The sequence below is a fragment of the Alligator mississippiensis genome, chromosome 15, assembly GCF_030867095.1.
Source record: "Alligator mississippiensis isolate rAllMis1 chromosome 15, rAllMis1, whole genome shotgun sequence".
NCBI lineage: Eukaryota > Metazoa > Chordata > Crocodylia > Alligatoridae > Alligator > Alligator mississippiensis.
The window spans coordinates 34,974,829-34,993,708 of record NC_081838.1 but is presented as its reverse complement, the minus strand read 5'-3'; the positions used below and the strand labels follow the sequence as shown (position 1 = coordinate 34,993,708).

General features: G+C 43.8%; 1 pseudogene; it reads right to left on the bottom strand.

Moving 5' to 3' along the window:
* Positions 1-5,474: 5,474 nt before the first annotated feature.
* Positions 5,475-18,880, bottom strand: part of LOC132245623 (leucine-rich repeat transmembrane neuronal protein 4-like) — an 85,160-nt pseudogene continuing 71,754 nt past the window's right edge.

The following is an 18,880-nucleotide window of genomic DNA, read 5'->3' as shown; positions in this document are numbered from 1 at the left end:
ACATCTTCAACCCCATCTGGAATAAGGTTGCCAATGCACCGTGCCTGCAGGGTCACCTCCTTTACTCCATTCCCTCCGAGCACCCCCATTTCTTTGCCACTCTTCTCCAGTCCCATTAAACCAAGCCATTATTCTCTGCTCAGCCATCTTTGTTAAGGGAAGGAAATTCATAACAGAATTAATAGGATCATTTGTTTTTAAACCCTCCAAGTTATTCCCTCTTCTCTGTTTCCTGTTTTCTCTGTGCTCCAGGATCCTGCGAAGACAAGTCCTCACCATGTACACATCAGTGGCTCCACTGAAGTCAAGAGCACACGAGGAATTAGGACATTCGACTCCAAGATCTTTGGGCTAGACAGTGTCCTAACATGAGCCTTATACAAAACAATGCATGTTGTCAGGGCTCAATAATTAACTAATAAATGGCACTTGACCAACACCTCCTTTTCAAAATAGTCTTACAGGGAACAGATCTATAGTTTCTCAACAGGTTTTTTGACATTACAGTCCTTCAGTGCTTTATCTCCTCCTACTGATGAGAGGAGAAGGTGGATGAGCATAATATAATGAGACTGATTTAGCATGTGTGAATGGAAGCAATGACTTCCTCATTTTTGATCCCAATGAAAAACTTGGGAACATCAGGCACGGGACGCTGTCCTGTCCGAACAGGCAGCCTCATTCGCCAAATGTTGAAAAGTGGTTAGATTAAAAAGTGAACCTGTAAAAGTGGCAACTCAAGGTTCATGTAAATGATATCTTGAACAATTTTGCTTCAGCTTCTCAATTTACAGGGAAAAAAGATCACTTTTTAGTTTGTTGGAGGTGTTGTTATTCTTGTTATTTTATAGCTTTGATCGTGAAAAGCAGTAAGCCAGCAAACTTCCATTTGAAGGAAGCCAGCATCTTTGTAGCAGGACCCGATCCCAATACACAGTGGCATGGTGCAGATCAGTATACATGCGTGATAGTATACTTTGGTTGATAAAAAGAATTGCCATTTAAGTGCGGTCTGAGCACTCATGCAAATAAGTGAGAAAAACGCAGGTTGCATACCGGCACGTACACAAGGCAAATACCAAAATAAAGCAGCTGCAGTTGGTTAACAGAAGAGCAAGAGCCAAAATCATAAGCATGGCATTATTTAGCAAGGCTTGCCAGTAGACTAAACAGAATATGATGAGCCAGATGCTGTGATTTGACACTACCGGGTGCCAATGGATTTACACCCATTTACAAGAAGGCTGAATCTGACTCTGTACCTGCATTTGAGAGAGTCATTCTGAAAGCCCAGTTTGTAAATGCAGTCATATAACTTGCTTCTGTTGCTCTCTTATTTGCAAGGTTATGCCCTGGTTCAGGGAAGCTCTCTAAATGCACACACTGCTTTAAGCAGGTGACAGGAGTCCCTGAAGTATTTGGGGCTGCTTACATGATCAAGTGCTGTCCTGAGCTGGAATCTAAGATGCACTGCTTTAATTCTTGATTGCCAGAAGAAAACGGGGGGTTAGGTATAAAATGTAGCCAGGCCCTTTTAACCATAAAATCCACACTGTGAAAACAACAGGGACATCCTACACAGCCCTTAGGAATCATCAACTATCTCTAATTTTCATTGATAAAACTTTCAGGAACCTTCCACTGGTTATAAATGGAAAGGTGAATTAAATAATCCTTCCTTTCCTGCTGCCCACACATTTTTCAAACCATGAGATGGTCACTTTTGCCTCTGAAAAAAGAATAGATAGGAAGGATTTTTGAAGACAGGCAACGATTTACAAAAAGACAAAGTGGAATCAATAAAAACTTGAGCCACTTCAGCTTATCCTTAAAAAATTTTTTGAGACCCTGACTTTACTTTGCCTCTAAATCTTTCTTGTGTGTGAAAGCTGAGCATGGGAACAATGAATGAGCCAGTCGGGACTGCTAAAGATGGCCCTGAGTTACGTGTCTCTCTCACAAATATGAGTCCTCTCGGACTACGTCTGTCTGACTACATCAATTATTAATACTGTTATGTTCCACTTCCCCTTTTCCCCAGTTATGAAACTTTTTTTTGCTGAAGATACCGAGGAAGATTCTTTTCCTATTGATAAGTGCTGTACAGAACATGTCTGTCCTTTTACAAAGTTGAACCTGGTAGGTATAGGGATGAAAAATGTTAAATTCAAGCTGAAGATAGTAGGAGCTTATGAATGTTACATGAGTCTTCAGCAATCAGGTGCTTTAATGTCTTTTCTAGTCTTCTCTATCAATAGCCAAGGTATACTAAATCATCATGAAAACACAGGGTCAACTTTCCAGCAGGTGCATAGACAACCTGTGGCCTCAATCCAGCAGATATTTATACACGGGCTTAACTTTGTTCACATGAATAGACGCACTGAAGCAAATGCTTATTATTTAATATTTGCATTACAGTAGGGGCTGGAAACATCAATGCCACACTGTGCTAGGTGCTGTACAAGCAGTCATGGAAAGGCATTTCCTTTCACCAACAATTTACAAATCAAATATCAACTGGCAGACAACACGCTAGCAAACAGAGGGAAATAGGGGAAATAATCCTCAGCATGAAAAGCAGAGGTGACAGAACACCAGCCGGCAGCCATGCTCATACCTTCGGTAGACACCGGGGAGATGGGAGTTTTATGGAGAGATCTGAGAACACGGCTGTTTGAGTAAATATAATTAACTTGACCGTACGTGCCTGCAAACGTTCGACCCGTGGCGACCATGTGGAGTCGGTCGGTCCCTTCAATTGTTGAAAGAAAAAAAACAAGATTCTTCCCCTAGTACAAACCTAGAATAGCTGCACTGATGTCGGCAAAGTTACTCTAGGTTCAGAGCGGTGGGAGAGAGGAGAATCCCCCTGAGGAGTCTAATCCGGTGAATTCTATCCAAGCGCTTGTCCAAAGTTAAGACTACAGGACAGATCCATACATCTGCACTTCTCCAATGCACCAATGAAATTCATAGAGTCCTAAATGCTGGGGCAGGACAGGACCTCAAAGGACCATTGAGTCCGACTCCCTGCCTGGACAGAAAAGAGCACTGGGGCCAGATGCCCCCAGCCAGATGCCTATCCAGCCTTGTCTTAAGAACCCCCAAGGTAGGGGAGAGCACCACCTCCCTTGGAAGCCCATTCCAAATTTTGGCCACCCTTACCGTAAAGAAGTTTTTCCTGATGTCCAGCCTAAATCTGCTCTGTCAGTTTGTGACCACTGTTCCTTGTTACCCCAAGAGGCACCCTGGGGAACAGAGCATCTCCGAACCCTTGCTGCCCCCCTAATGAATTTGTAGGCAGCCACAAGATCACCTCCCAGCCTTCTCCTGCAGAGGCTGAAGAGGTCCAGGTCCCTCATGAGTCTCCCCTCATAGGGCTTGGCCTGTAAGCCCCTAACCATATGAGCGGCCTCCTCTGGACCCTCTCGAGTCTACCAACATCCTTCTCGAAGTGCGGTGCCCAAAACTGGACGCAGTGCTCCTACTGGGGTCTGACCAATGCCACATAGAGGGGAAGTATCACTTCCTTGGATCTATTTGTCATGCATCTGCTGGTGTATGATAAAGTGCGGTTAGCTTTGCTGGTGATTTCATCACACTGACGACTCATGTTCATTTTGGAGTCCACTGTGACTCAAAGATCCCTTTCTACTTCTGTGCTGTTGAGAGGGTCACTTTGCAACCAGTACATGTGCTGGATATTTTTGCACCCTAGGTGCAGCACTCTGCATTTGTCCTTGTTGTACTGCATCCTATTGTGTAGTGCCCACTTATCCAACCTGTCCAGGTCTGCCTGCAATCGTTCCCTACCCTCCAGAGTGTGCACTTCACCCCACAATTTAGTATTGTACGCAAACTTGGACAGAGTACACTTCACACCCACATCCAAGTCACTGATGCAGACATTGAAAAGTACAGGTCCAAGGACCGAACCCTGCTGGATTCCACTGCCCACATCCTTCTAGGTCGATAGCGACCCATCTACTACCACTCTCTGGGTGCGACCACTAAGCCAATTTGCCACCCACTGGACCATGTAAGCATCTGTGTCACAGCCTCTTCATTTATTTATGAGAATGGGATGAGACACCATATCAAAGGCCTTGCTAAATCCAAGAAAATGACATCCACCTCTACTCCTGTGTCTAAGCATTTTGTGACCCTGTCATAAAACGAAACCAGATTGGTCAGGCATCATCTACCTGCTACAAATCCATGCTGCTTTCCCTGCTGCATTGATTTTCCCGCTGGTCTCCCACAAATATGATCCTTCATAATCTTTTCAAAGACCTTTCCAAGGATGGAGGTGGCACATGTAATTTGTAGAAATTACAGGGCCAGATCTCAGCTCAGGTACATAGACGTGCTAATGCAGGTCATGGAACTGTGCTGACTTGCAACTAGTAATTTAGCTAATAATACAGATTGCCCTGTCCTTCTTAAGATTGCATCAGAATCCATTTAAATGCCAATTTCTGATTAAATACCTTTATATTACATTGCCTTTATTGTGCTCTTTGCTACTTGCATCTGAACTTGTATCATTTGTGAGCACACTAATCTTCAGCTACCCCTGCTTTCTAAATCCACAAGAAAGACTTGAACATTTACTGTTAAAGGCCATCTTGCACTTGTACAAATGGTCTTAAAACCCTACTTGAACCATCTTTTTTTTTGCAAGGCAATCGGTCATACACACATGCTCAGACTTTGTCTTCCCAGCAGATGATCTTTACTGCAGCATCACCATGGCCTGAAGTCTCATTATTGTTAATCTCAGATTAAGATCACTATAGGTCTGTAGAAAGTATGCAATGTAAACCCCTTTATTTACTACCCTGTGGTAAAACACACACCTTTTTATTCGATTGCCATGATCACACACCAATTAGAGATATTTTCAAACCTTAAATAACTTCAGACATATAGCATCTCCTGTGTCTCTTAGTGGTCGTGCCACTCAGATACTGGATTTTAACTCATTCTTTAGAGATGCGATTCTCCTCTGAGTTGTGCTGGCGTAAATCAAAGGGAATCTCATTGAAGCTAATGGAGCTACACTGGATTTAAAAACCAAACCAAACCCAAGAGTGACAAGAGAAGGAGGTCTTGGGGGTCACACTGATACCAAGGCAAACCCAGAGAAATCCCACTGAGTTGTTTTTTTCTGTACCACTGCTGACAGCAATACCATACATTAATTCACACTGCTTCTGGTGGCAATGGTGAGGATATGCAAGGTCCCTTGATTTCAGCAGGGATATTGCTTTAAGCAAGTTAAACGGAAAGCACAGACTTCTACTTATAATCTGGCTCATTGGAGCAAACATGTTGCAAAAGTGACTGGTGCTTTTGGGTGCCCAAATTCATATATCTTAAAGGGTCTGGATCTTCAGAAAAAGTGCTCAAAAGATCAGGTCCTGGGAAAGAATCTCCAGTTGGTCACTCAAAATCAGTTGTTACACTTAACCAATCTTGACCTTACATTTTAGCATATCTGAACGTCAAAGACACTGTCCAAGCCCTAACCTGGTTTAAACCCATCCTGCAGAAGTCATTGAGAATTCCCAGGATGGGAAGGAGCCACAACAGGCCGTTCATGTTTCCCATATGGATGCTTACATTGATAAGAAAAGCCAAGTCTAACCTGGCTTTAACACCACAGCAGCAGACGCACAATGTCACATAAGCAGAAAGTCAGTTGTCCAAAGAAGTGTTTGTTGAAATGGCATAACACAACTACATCTTACCATGTATAAATGGGCCATGGGGATCTAAAGTACAACCCTTTCTTATTTATTAATGTCCAAATTATTACAAAATTACAGCTCAACATATACACATGCGTATATGCGCCTCTCACACACACACACACACTCCCCAATGACTGCCAGTTTTTTTTACTTACACTTACAGAGCCAAAACGACATCTCTTGTAAGAGGGTGCAACTCTGAGCTACATCCCCTTCTGCCATCTCTTGGTCTCTCAGTTGAAACTTTCCAGCAAAACACACCAAACCAGGCATTTGCAAATGTTGTTTTTTACTTTTGCCCTACATTAGGACCCAAGTTCAGGCAAGTCCATAAACAAGAGCTCCCATCTGTCCTGATTCAGCAGAGCACTCAAGTGAGTTAAGCCAGTGCTCAAGTCTCATTGTGCTTAATTATATCCCTGAACAGCAGCCTGAATATGGAAAAGAGAAACGGCATCATCTTCTTTAAACCCCTGTCAGATAGGTTGGAGAAGCCACCAGGTGTAATACTGACCCTACTATACAGATTTCCGCCCCAAGCATTCTACTCTGTGTTCCCTAGACCAGCAGGTGCCTTAATCCCCTCCCAGTTACACCGGTGCACATTGTTAGTGACTCCCGTAAACCGTCCCGGATTTAGGCTTAAATTACTTAAGCTACACTTTAGGGCCTCACAATATGAAGGGTCTCTAAACAAGAAAAAGAAAACTGGCTCAATGTCAAGTTTTATAATAGGCAGTTGGTAAATAAAGGAGATAAAGGAGATACGGGAAAATGACTCTCTTAATATGGACATTTTCATCCTTATGTGACAAAAGTATATATACACTGGATTATTTTCATCGTATGCGGCCTCTTAAAATGGACATAGTTTAGGGCCTCAGCATGTCATAATCTGGCACTGCTCGTAAAGCAACTGGTGTAAAACGGGTCCCGGGAAGAGGAAATTCAGGCTCTAGATGCGTTTAACATGGCTATTTATACCATCTTAATCTCATCCTTGGATGAACCTCTTTCAAGTCTGCACTGTTGAAAATAACCACCGGCACTTCTCCGACTGTTGTCATTTAATTAAATAACCTTTCACACTGAGCACACCCAAGAGCAAAAAGGCTCATTAATCTTTCTAGTGATTAAAAATGCCGCAAAAGGTTCAAACATTTACCTCTCCTTCCCAGCTGCTGAAATGGTTTTAGGAGGATCAGGGTTCATACCTCACATTCCCTGGAGCCAGAGATACTGTACGTGCAGGGTCCAGATCCATTAACGGATACACCCATGGTTGGCTTGTAGTTCACATAATACTCCTGCAAAGGGGAGTTCATTTGCCTTTCAGACTCTCTGGCTTTTTTTCTGCGCCTCTTCATAAGGGAGTGCTGCTGGAGTTGTTTCACGCTGGCTGGGTGGCACTTCCATGACACAGAGATAACCAGCAAAATCATAGCCACTGAAAGAAAGAGGGCCACGCTCCCAGCAACGATTTTGTGAAAGGAAACACGCTCGTACTCCGGTTCCACTCCAGGTGCCGGTAGGTCCGGAGAAGGACTTGGCATAACGGAGGTTGGCTGATTACCTTCCAGTTTAGAAAGGGTAGGTTTGGGAATAAAAAGTGGCCTCTGGGGCATTTTAGGTGCCTGGTATGATCTTTCAGAGTACATTCCCACAGATTTCCGGACAGAGAGACTTATATTAGCGAAAGCCATGAATTGATGGTCTCCTGAGAGATGCTGGTGAGTTTGTCTGCATCCAGGTTCAGCTTGTGCAGGTTGGGCAGGCAGCTGAACGTCCCAGGCTCTATTCCCATCTTGTCATTCCCCGATAAATCCAAGTTGTCCAAGGAGCTCCAAGTCCACGTAACCCTGGGCTAGCAGACCGGATCCTATTCCACTGCAAATAAATGGATCGAAGGTTGAAGAGCCATGGAAAGTGGGCCAAGCTGATTTTAGAAAACTAGTTGTGCTCTAGATGGAGCTCTGTTAACTGCAGGAGGCCAGCAAAAGCATTGTGGGACAGACTCCGCACACGGTTGTAGCCCAAATCCAGAAAATCAAGGTTCTGGCAATCTTGAAAAACTTGGACTGGTCCCATTTTCAGCGAGTTGGACCACAAGTGCAAGAACAAGAGCTTGCGAAGGCCCTTAAACTGCTCCGACTGTAACACCTGCAGCTTGTTGTAAGAAAGGTCCAGGTTGCAGAGATTGGGGACCAGGTGAAATGCTTTGTTGTGCAGATGAGTAATTTTGTTGGAGTTTAGAATTAGTTCCTTCAGCCTTTGGATCCCCTGAAACGCATCCTCAGCCACAGACCTGATGTAATTATGGTCAAGATAAAGCCAGATGAGCTGATTCAGGCCCCAAAACTGATTTGATTTAAGCTTCTGGATGCTGTTGTAGCACAGCAATAAGCCTAGAGATCCTCCAGAAATATTCTGAGGGATATCTCTGAATGTGTGAGATTCACAGTACACAATTTTGCTATCACACCTGCAGTTCTTGGGGCAAGTGCGCTGAGCCGCAGTGAGCATACCAGACAGCACCGTAGGAAGTAGCACTAACACCACACTCATGCCTCTCAGCTGCTTCGTTAAATGGAAAACTGCAATATTAAAAAGAAGACAAATGTGCGTTGTAAAACTATTAAAATAAATCACAAGGAGATTACTTATGTCAAGGGGTTTCTACTGGGGCATTGGAGGTCCAGTGGATTTGGAGACAACCTGTTTGTCCCTTCCTGCATTGTTTGCTATGTAAATGCCTGTTATCATTTCACTTCCTAGCCTGCCTCCCTGACCCACCACACCCACACCACCACCACCACTGTGGTTATTCAATTACTTGTGCGTGATTTATGATCTCAAAGATGGGCCGAGAGCCTGTCTGCTCTTCCCTTGATCTCATGTACATACGCACACCGTGTAGCAGATATATCCTTATCACTGGATGCTGAGGTTTTAACAATAAACGTATCTGTCAAGTGACTCTTCTGAACTCACCGCAGGGTTCGATTGGAAACTCAGCCCCTGCTTTGGTAGTTCAACAAGAAGTAAAATATTTCTTAATAAACCCAGCTGCTTGTAAATCTTTGCCAGCCTGCACCCCACCCCCCCAAAAAAAATGAGTATAAAAAGGAGCTACAGTGATCAGCTGACATATAATAAAGTTTGACCTGCATTTGAAACATGCCTTTATTGCAAAATGTAAGGTTTTCATCTACTTTTTCTAACCAGCATTGAGGGATCTTTTTTCATGGGGAAAAACAAAAGCATGCACTGTAAACACCCATACACAAACACTATCATAAAGCATACATGTGTATTATCTATATTGTGTATCAGATGTAGGGGACCCCGATATTATGAGAATGCCTTCATTAATATACACAGCTCACAATTTAGTTTTCAAGGTCGCATTATATGTGCATTATATGGATGTAAACACATCTACTGATATTTGAATATCTATTATTTTGTACATGTGTTATTTTTATGTACTGCATGTGCATACCTACATGTATGTGTGTATATATACACATGTACACACACATACACCTATATAGAAGTATGAGTATGTGTGTATATGTATGCACACACACTTTTATACCAATGTTGTGTGACCCTGGTGGTGGAACTACCCGCAGCCATGTCCAAGTTCTTGGGATCCTGGGGTGCCAATAGGTCTCGGTCTACTCCCACTCTGTCTACAGGCTGGGAGCACCGCTCACTGGAGCGCTCTCCTGTGGTGCTTCCCACACCAGACCACACACTAAGTAACTATTTACAATAAGTTACATTTCAAGAGAGTCATATTTTCATCTGGACCCCCCTTGCTGTTCCTCACTGCCGCTGATTTGAATGCTTTGCACTTCCGCTATCAGGCTGATCCTTCCGCATTATCTATGCTGCTTTGGGAGAGCAGTCAGATTGTGCACAGTCTCTGAATAATTGTGGCAAGTCTCAGAAATTTCAACCTGCACACACACACACTTTCTCAGAGGAAATCATAATTTTGAGCCCCCCTGGCTCAGTCCAATGTTGTAGTCCCACCCACCATTTGGCTGCATTCTTCCATCAGGAGAATTGATTAAAGGCCTGTTATCTTCTCTGTAAATAGTCATTTTATTATTTGTCACACACATGCACACACCCTGTGCTGCAGTTATTAACTCCAATGTTAAACCAAGAGGCAGTAAGTGAAATCATTCTTAATCTAAAAAGCCCTTATGTGTCTCTCTCTTTCACTTCAATGGTTAGGTCTCTAATTTAAATCCTGATCTTCCCCTCTTGCCTGTGTGCCAGCAGCAGCCAGTGAGAAATATGTTCCAGCTGTTGCAGAGTTGGGGGGAGGGAGATGGAAATTAAAACTGTCACACTTGAAAAAATAAGGCAAATGATTGCTGGAGATCCACCAGCTATACTAGGGATATTTATTGACAAACCAAGTCAGCCTTCCCAAAACTTACAAAATCACCCCCCTCTTGCCTACTTCCCACATGCTGCAAACTGTTCACAATCCTTCCTGACCACCTGCATAATCTCAATACAGGTTTATCTAATGTGCACACAATCCCAAAGGAAATCTCGTACGTGCGCACCTCAGACGGATACAGAAACCTATTTAGAGGCGTATGGGCAAGTTGGATCATGAATGGACTCGCTGTGGTTGTCAGCTCCGTGCATGCATTTACAGATTAATTACATATAAAACAACTGTGGCAGGGGGGTGGGGGAAAGGTGTGTGTGCTTGTGCAGAGGGGGGGATACACAATCGAAAAATATAATAGCAAGAACACCTGGCAAAGGACTACACTGCTGCTGTTCAGACTGGTCCCCGCTCTCCATCAGCTAATAATCCAGCTGAAAAAATATACTGTACACCTGCAGCTGTGCTAAGGAGGCAACAAAAAAAGTTCACTTACCCATCCTTTTGTCATCCACAAGTGTATTCCCTTTTTTCTTCCTCCAGCTGTTATCTTCTTCCTCTCTCTTTCTCTTACTCTTTTTTTTTTTTTTTCTTTTTTTACACGGGGCTCCTTTCTTTAAACCATCACAACCTTCATGCCACAGCACAGCTGCCACTCACATCACTGCCATCCGACAGGCATGCCAGTAACCCACACAAAGTTTCCTAGAGGGGACAACAAAGAATTTGGTGGATGAGGAAAAGAAGGGACAGGGGAAGGGAGTAGAGGGGGGTGGGGAAGACAGGACCAGGGATGGGGAGGGTACAGCAGAGGCAGGGTGGGGTGGGGGGGGATACTAAGCTATGAGAGCCATTGTGTAAGTCATCAGAGAACCATCACCTTTACATGGCAACCTGCATTTAAGAGCTATAGCACAGCAAGTAAACCAACTTCTCTGGGAGGAATAAAAATAAAATCTTCCCATACCTAGCGCCCCTTATTCTGCTGCCCTTTGCCGTTCTCAGGTGCAGCAATCCATCCTCCAACTCTTGAAGCCAGCAGGTGTCCTGTGCTGTTTAAGAGCTATGCCAGACAGATTTATCCATTTAGCTGGTCAGGTTGAAAGTGTTTTGTAGATGTGGTGAGAGGCAGCTCTTGTCAAATTGGGCAGGCTTTCCAGAGAGCGAGGATGCTCCGGAGCGTGTGGGTGTTTGTGATGCACTGAGCGCCCTCCACTGGAGAGAACGGATCACATGTTACAGGCATGAACAAGTGATCCTGCCATTGGTATGCACGCTCCTCTTTCAGAAAAGAAAATTAAAGACACAGTATTGCTTCCTCCCTCCCGCACTTCATTTTCCTTCCCAGATTATTAAACATTTATACCATTGATTTTCCTGCAATTACTATAACTGACCAAATACAACACCGCATCCTTGCATATTTAGCAAACTGCATGCCCAAACCACCCTCTTCTTCTTGTGCAAATTATAGGCTCTTTTTAATCCCTTTATTCATTGCAGGGGGCTTGGTGTGGAGGGGGGACACTTATAGATGAATAATAAAAATACTGTTAAAGGTACTAGGTGGGGGCTGTAAAATACACAAATCTAGCATCTGCGTAAAGGGTATTTAATTAAAAGCACAATGTTGAAATGTAAACAGACTGAAAATGGCCCCCCACCCCAAGCCCTGGCTGCCCGGTTTGCAAGCCAGGGGGGGACTGCCAGAGGGGATAAAAGCAGCAGCTGAACTGGTGTGGGAGCTGCTGACAGTGACTCTGGGGAACGATGCAGGAGGCCTAAGAAGAGCTGGGGAGAGCTGACCCAGTCGAGGGAGCAGAGACCCCTCTGAAGAGCCTCGACGGCCCTGGAAGAAGAAGGCAGCAGCAGTGGGCCGTACCTCCAGCCCTGCAGCAGAGAGGGCAAAGCAGCCAGGAGCAAGGGCAGCATCCTTATCCGGAGCAGGGCCGGTGAGTTGAGGAAACCCCTCACCTTCCCTGGGGAAGCAGGACAGCAGCAGGCAAGGTGCTGGGATCTGGAGGAGCAGCAGAGCACCAGGACGAGGGTCTCCGGGAGCTCGGGGTGCAGGCCGCTGCTCGGAGCGGGATTGGTGAGCCGCGAGGCATGTCAGGTGCCCGGCCAGTCATCTGGAGCAGGGGTTTGGAGCAATGACCCCTGGGAGCTGCTTGTGCTGCTGACCCTCTGCCACTGACTGCTCCAGAGGGGACTCAGTCCTGTCCCTTATTCTGCAGCTGATGGTCATCACATGGAGTCCCTGAACTTTGTGCAGGGGTCATGCTGATTGTTGCAGGAGCCTACTCTGTTGCTTGCCTTTTTGGTAGCCATGGAGGGTCATTCTTCAGCCTCTTTGTGGGGTTGGGATTTGATACAGCTGGATTGCTGCAGACCAGAAGAGCTGAACCTGTTCCAGTCTGTCACTTATTGGGAAGCCTGTTGGAGCTGCTGGGAGTGAGCACCCTGCTTCCTTGTGGTAGCACTTCAGCAGCGGCTGAAAGCTGCCAGTTCCCCTACCCGGGGGTCTTGAGTCGAGGGCTGACTAATGCATTCGGGTTTGTTTTGTGATTCTGGTTATGCCACTGAAGTTCACATGTAAGTCACCTTTCCTATTATTCTTGTTTTGTAAATAAAGTGTAAATAGTTAAATCAGTTAAGTGTTAGACCTGCTTGGGACCACATGCTGTTCTGTGGACAGCAGGGGCTGACTGGGAAGTTAACTGGTGCTGACCAGAAGCCCTGCCCCACTCTCACCACACCATCCCTGGTATGGGGCAGGGTGGCAACTACTGGGCTGCCACCCAGGTTACATAATGCAAGGCTGGAGAGGCATAATTACAAACACCTTTTTCCAAATTCAGAAGCAGTCAGGTCTCACAGACAGAGCACTGGCCTGGGACTCAGGATGCATGGTTTCTACTTTGATTTTCTGTGCAACCATCACTTCTGTAGCGTTTCATCTCCCAACCTTGATCTACCTTGCTTATTTGAGGGCCTGATCCAACTCCTGCTAAATTCTTTGGAAAGATGTCAATGGGCTTTGAATCAGGGGCATACGATTCTTGATGCATGGACCCGATTTTCCAGATGGTTCAGCCCTTAATGTGTAAATATTTTCAGAAAATCTGTCCACTTACTGACAGGCCTAAGATGGATCCGAGCTCCTTAGAAAATCTGTCCTCATTTTTATGTGCTGTAGAAAGTCTGAAAGTAATAGCCAATGTGTCTAGAAAGAACTTAGCACAATAAACCTTGATCCTATCTGAGGTCTCTGTATGCTACCACTATTCATTCTACCAGTATTAACAAAAATAAAATCCCATCATCCTTCAGGGCCAGATTCCACACCTGTTTTTTTTTTTTTTTTCTAGATTTCTTATTCCTTTATCAAGCAAAAAGATGACTGGCTCCAGTAGGAGTGTTTCCTTACATTAAAAAAAAATGAGGGTTTAATATTGCAATCAGCTTTAAATGAAATCAAGGTCACCAAACAGTCTCTGCTTTCTCTCTCTCAACCAGTCTCAGTCAACTTCAGGAGTCACACCTGCCAAAAGAGTTCAGTATTTGGCTTTCATTGCCTAGGGCCAAGCAAAATTCCTCACTGCCAATAAAACACAGAAATAGGCTCAAATCAGCATTTTTCATCCTGTTCCACAATCCCAACCTCTCACTATTGGGATATGTCTTGATCCAGGTTTTCCTTTTATCCTCTTATAATGATTTGGGGCCATTTGCATATAATGGTTCAAGGTTTTGAATTTGGATTCATCTGCATGACTAACTATGAGGGTGATTTACAATTATCAAGATCAAGCTGTAAAGCTAGTCCCATGTCAGAGGCAACAAACCAGGTTCAAGGTTTAATTGTAATGACATGATTATGAAAGCAACGTGTCATCATGATCAGCATCATTTTTATGCTCATTCAGATTTAAGACCAATAATATTTCCTAATATAAATGGTGCCAGAGTCTGGAATCCTGGGACTTGGAATAGACAGTTCGCTAAGAAGAAGTACACAGAACAACTAAGGCTGAATTGAATCAGGTTTTCTTCCCCCACCCCCAGATCAAGGAAGATCTAAAAAGACTGAAAACATTTCCACGTGGTTTTCTTTCCTGGGCTTCTGTATCACTTCCTTTTCTATGAGACAAAATGCCAGAACTGTCCTCATTCTAGACACTCTTAGCAAGAAAATAGCTTTATTTGGTGCTTGAAAATTTCATGAACGTTCTCTCCTAAACTTTTGATTTTTAATTGGAAAACCATAACCCCCAAAACTGAAATCTTTGGCGGTTCCACCAGTGCCCGCTCCCCAAAACGTTTCAGTCAACAACAACAGTCTGGGTTTGTTCTTGGTTTTCTCACAAACCATAGTGAGAAAACTAGTTCAATAGTCAGGAAAGTGTACAAGACAGGAATGAAAATGTCATTTGATATTTCTAGTCCAGGTCTATCTAGGCACAGGAATCACAGAAATCTTACATGAAGAAGTTTAGGATGTCATATAGAGGTTTGGATGCTCCAAATGACAAGGTGTCCTGCCCGCTATCATCACTAACCTGCAAAAATTATCAAAACTAATAACCACTAACCTTGCTTACACTGCAATCCATTCTTTATCATCTAGACTGATGACTGCATTTATTTAATTCAGCTCCCAATCAATATAATAGCAAATCTGGGGAGTAGGGTGGCGGGGGGTCATTTTGACTCTCATGATTTCTAAATCACGGGATTCTAAAAAATAAGACTGTGTTGCAAATTCTTTACATTTGTCTTCTTGTTTCTGTGCATTTAAGATGTGTTTGAGTCCTGTTGTAAGGTCTTTTTTGGAGAACTACAGGAGTCACAAACTTACACATGCTGAACCCTTTATCTGTGAAATCTGGAGGGACGAGGGTGCTGTCCCCATGTAAAAAAGAACAAAAAATTCCCCAAACAAACGATCTCAAACTGTTTCACATGATCAGCTTTTCAAAAGCCCTGCATAGTCACATAGTACATTTTTATTGACTGCCACAGGAGTTGGACTTTTCAAGCTCTTCCACAGTTTGAAAAGCCCCAGCCACTAACTGGTTGACAGATGGAGGTTTTATTCATAAAAGCTTTATGCATTTTTTCTCGTTTTGCTAATTAAATTTTTAAAAATACTGTCCACCACATCTAATCAATTATCTAGATTCATTGGCTGCCTACCAATGTCATCCCATTCACAAAAACTTTCAAAGTGCATGTAGAGCTCTAATTATGACTGCCTCAGCCAAGTCATTGTCTTATTCATTTAACTGATTAAAAAACATAGGGCCAGGGGAACCGTTTCAAAACCCAGGCCTGTGTAACATCTGCCAAAGAACTTCATCCCAACATTTCTGCATGAAGTCCATAGCTTCTGCCTCATACATTTCTGAAAGACAGAAAAGGATGGAGAATCTACCACATCCTGTCCCCCTGGCTAATTCATCTTCTCTTGAACAGCTTGAGGATGCAGCAGAAGTACATATTCATTACTTAGAAAGGAAGGTCTACAGGCATCCATCAGGAATATATCTTCTTGTGTGCTTTAATTTAGAATAAATCAGCATTGGAAATGGCCATTGAAAATATTGTTCAAAAGAAAAGGCATCTTAATTTTAAAATGTTGTGTTTGTTGGTTTATCAGCAGCAGCCCTGCTTTTGACATATATTGTCACTTTTGGACCAAACAACAGGAAACAAGCCTGCCCCTTTAAGCACTTTTTTTTTTTTTTTTTAGAAATGGTACTACTAGTTGCTCCCCAAATGAACACATTTCAGTTTGGGGGATTGTTTTTCTTAATTAACAACTAAAAATATTTCTATCCTCCTGTGAGGTAAGGAAGTGACAATTTATACATGAGGAACTGCAACAATTTCTATGCAGGTTGGGCACCTAAATACCTTTGGGGATCTGGATCTACATAGGATCGCAGGAAAGTAAGACTGGAAGGGAACTCGTAAGGTCACCTGGTCCCCTCCACTCGAAGCAGGACCACCCCTGACTAAACCATCCCAGCAAGTGTCTGTCTTGAAAATGTCCAGGGATGGAGACTGAACAGCTTCTCAACACAGCCCGTTTCAATGCCCGACCTCACAGTCAGGAAGTTCCTAACAATCTCCAACCTCCATTTCTTCTGCTGCAGTTTGAGGCCATTTCTTCTAGTGCTGTCTCCTACAACCACGGAGAAAAGTCCATCCCGGTATTGTCTCTATAGTCCCCATTCAAGTATTTGAAGACTATTAACCAATCGCCCCATAATCCTTCCAAGCTAAACATGATTTGAGCAAATGTCTGCAGCAGAGCTTCAGATCAGAGACTAGTCTTGTATGGCACAGGCTAGTCATCTTTCTACACCTAATGTTATCTTGCTTTTCTTCTCATATAACCTGGCCCTCTGCTTGCAGAGGGGGTGGCAGGGGGTTGTGAAACATTCACCGAGCAATAAGGTGGCATTTTATACTCACTTTCCATTGGGCAAAGTAAAGGGTCATTACAAATTTGAACTCTGGCGAGGAGGTCTGCCCTTACTCTTCCAAGTTCTCAGCTTCAGATGCGCTGCAACTTCTTGACAGAGACATGGAGCCAGGCATTTCCAAACCTAAATGCACAAGCTAATATAATCTGAACAAGGAGGCAAGGCTCTGGGGCTCAGGGCTCTTGCAAATGCAGATCAGCACAAAAGGGGAGCTGTAAATACATGCCCAAGAGGCTTACAGCAGGAGATACTGCAGTGGTACTAATGAGGAGCTCGGTGACAGGTGTAAATTGTTGCCTGTTGCCAGGTGTGACAAGCTGAATGAGGGCAGAATACCTCTGAGTAACAGCAGCACTGCAGCAGCAAGACAAAACTCTACTCAGCTTCACAACAGCGCCACGTTTTACCAGCAGAGGATCTGAACCCCTAATAATCACCAGACTTTTTTAAAAACTCAGTTTGGGTTCAACTTATTGTAACAGCTACCAAACCTGGTGTTATCACAATCTAATTTTCAGAAAGAAAGGAAAAATCCAAATCAATTGGAAAAGGTATTAAGAAAAAAAAAATGCTAATGAAACATCTCCTTTCCTTGCTCCACTCTAAATTAAAATTTGCTCTTTAAATTCAAGACAATACTGAGGCATATAATATGCCATGTACCCACTTTCCTTTCCTCTCCTGCACAGTAATTGTGTCTGAGGTTATCATTTATATTGAAGATCATCCTGGAGTTAGTTAATTGGGCCTGAAGCTCTATAACAATAATTCAAACTGGGCACTTGTTAATTAATGTAAATTTGTTTCATCCTTGGAACAATTCAAAAGGCTAAAAAAGTCACCTGTCTTTACTTCTAATGTTACTGAAGAGGGAAACATTTAAGCCTTGCAGTATCAGGTTATTCCATTAGCGTATGGTAATTTAAGTTTCAAAGTGGAAAATGAGTGTCCTGGCATTTGTGGAGCACCAGCCAGGTCCATTTTTAACGCAAGACAAGATTCACTAAACATGTCGATAGCATTGTAACACAGCCCATTTTACAAGCCACAGAGGGAATGTTTCCATAACTCTTTCTCTGGGTGATTTCTCTAAGGATATTAAAGCCTTATTTAATTACTGGATCAAGAAGGTGGCCTAATATTTACAACCAAACCCACTCAAACTGGTCAGGGCCTCAGCAAACTTACCCCACCGTGGGGAGTGACAGCCACAAAAACGTTATTTTGGAAGTGAGTAAGACTCACTCCTGTGTAGACAATAAGTGCGAGGCCTGCAAGCTACTTAACACCCTCCAAACGTGGAGTTTAGTGCAGTTGTATTCTTATCCTCAACTGAAGGCTGCCATGGTATAAATGTTAAAATGCTTGCGCCCTCCACACCCTAGAAAAGACTCATCTTCCGACTTACGTTATTTCATTTCTAACTCTACAGTCTCCATTTTCACAGAGGGCACATTTTAATCATTTATAAAGGGCTGGTAGATGTTTTAATTGTGGCTATTCATTGCTAATGAGTTTTATATGCAGCTTACAATAGTTTATAAGTATTTATAACACCTCCCCCCCATCCACAGCCCATTGCTGAGTGGGGGGGAGGGATGGAGGGGGTCCCCCAGCAGCCGATCGCTGAGCCCAGAAATGTCAACGGTGGAACCAGCGACAAAAGTGGAAGTGGTGTCGGGGGACCGAGTACCCTCTGGAGGGCCCCCCGCCACCCCGGTGCCTACCTCGTCAGTATGCCACTGCTTGATCCACTGGATGCAGGTTTTCATTAGTGTGGGACTTACTTCAAGAAACTTTCCCAGTGATTTTCAAAATCTGGCCCTTTATTTGTATGCCTTAATGACAGTGAATATTATTGAAAACCTGCTTTTGGGGTTCTAATGGCTCCTGAAAACTCACCGTGCAGCGCCATGTGCATCGTGCGTCTCCACTACCGAATGTTAACAAAAGGCGCCAAACTGATCAACCTAGACAATGACGCTATCTATCCATGCAGTAGGTACAGCACGGCCAGCAGCAGTTCAGGCTTTTCCCATGCTGTCCCACCAATACACTTTTATTCCTGAGCTGGAGCATATACACGTGGGAAGGCTGTTCAGTCTCCAAGGCACAAAGCAAATCTTTTGCTCAGCTGCTGAAAAAGGTCAATGAGGCTATTTTGTAGTGCCTAGGGTGATGGGGGTTTGTGATGTGTACATCTGCCCAGGAGA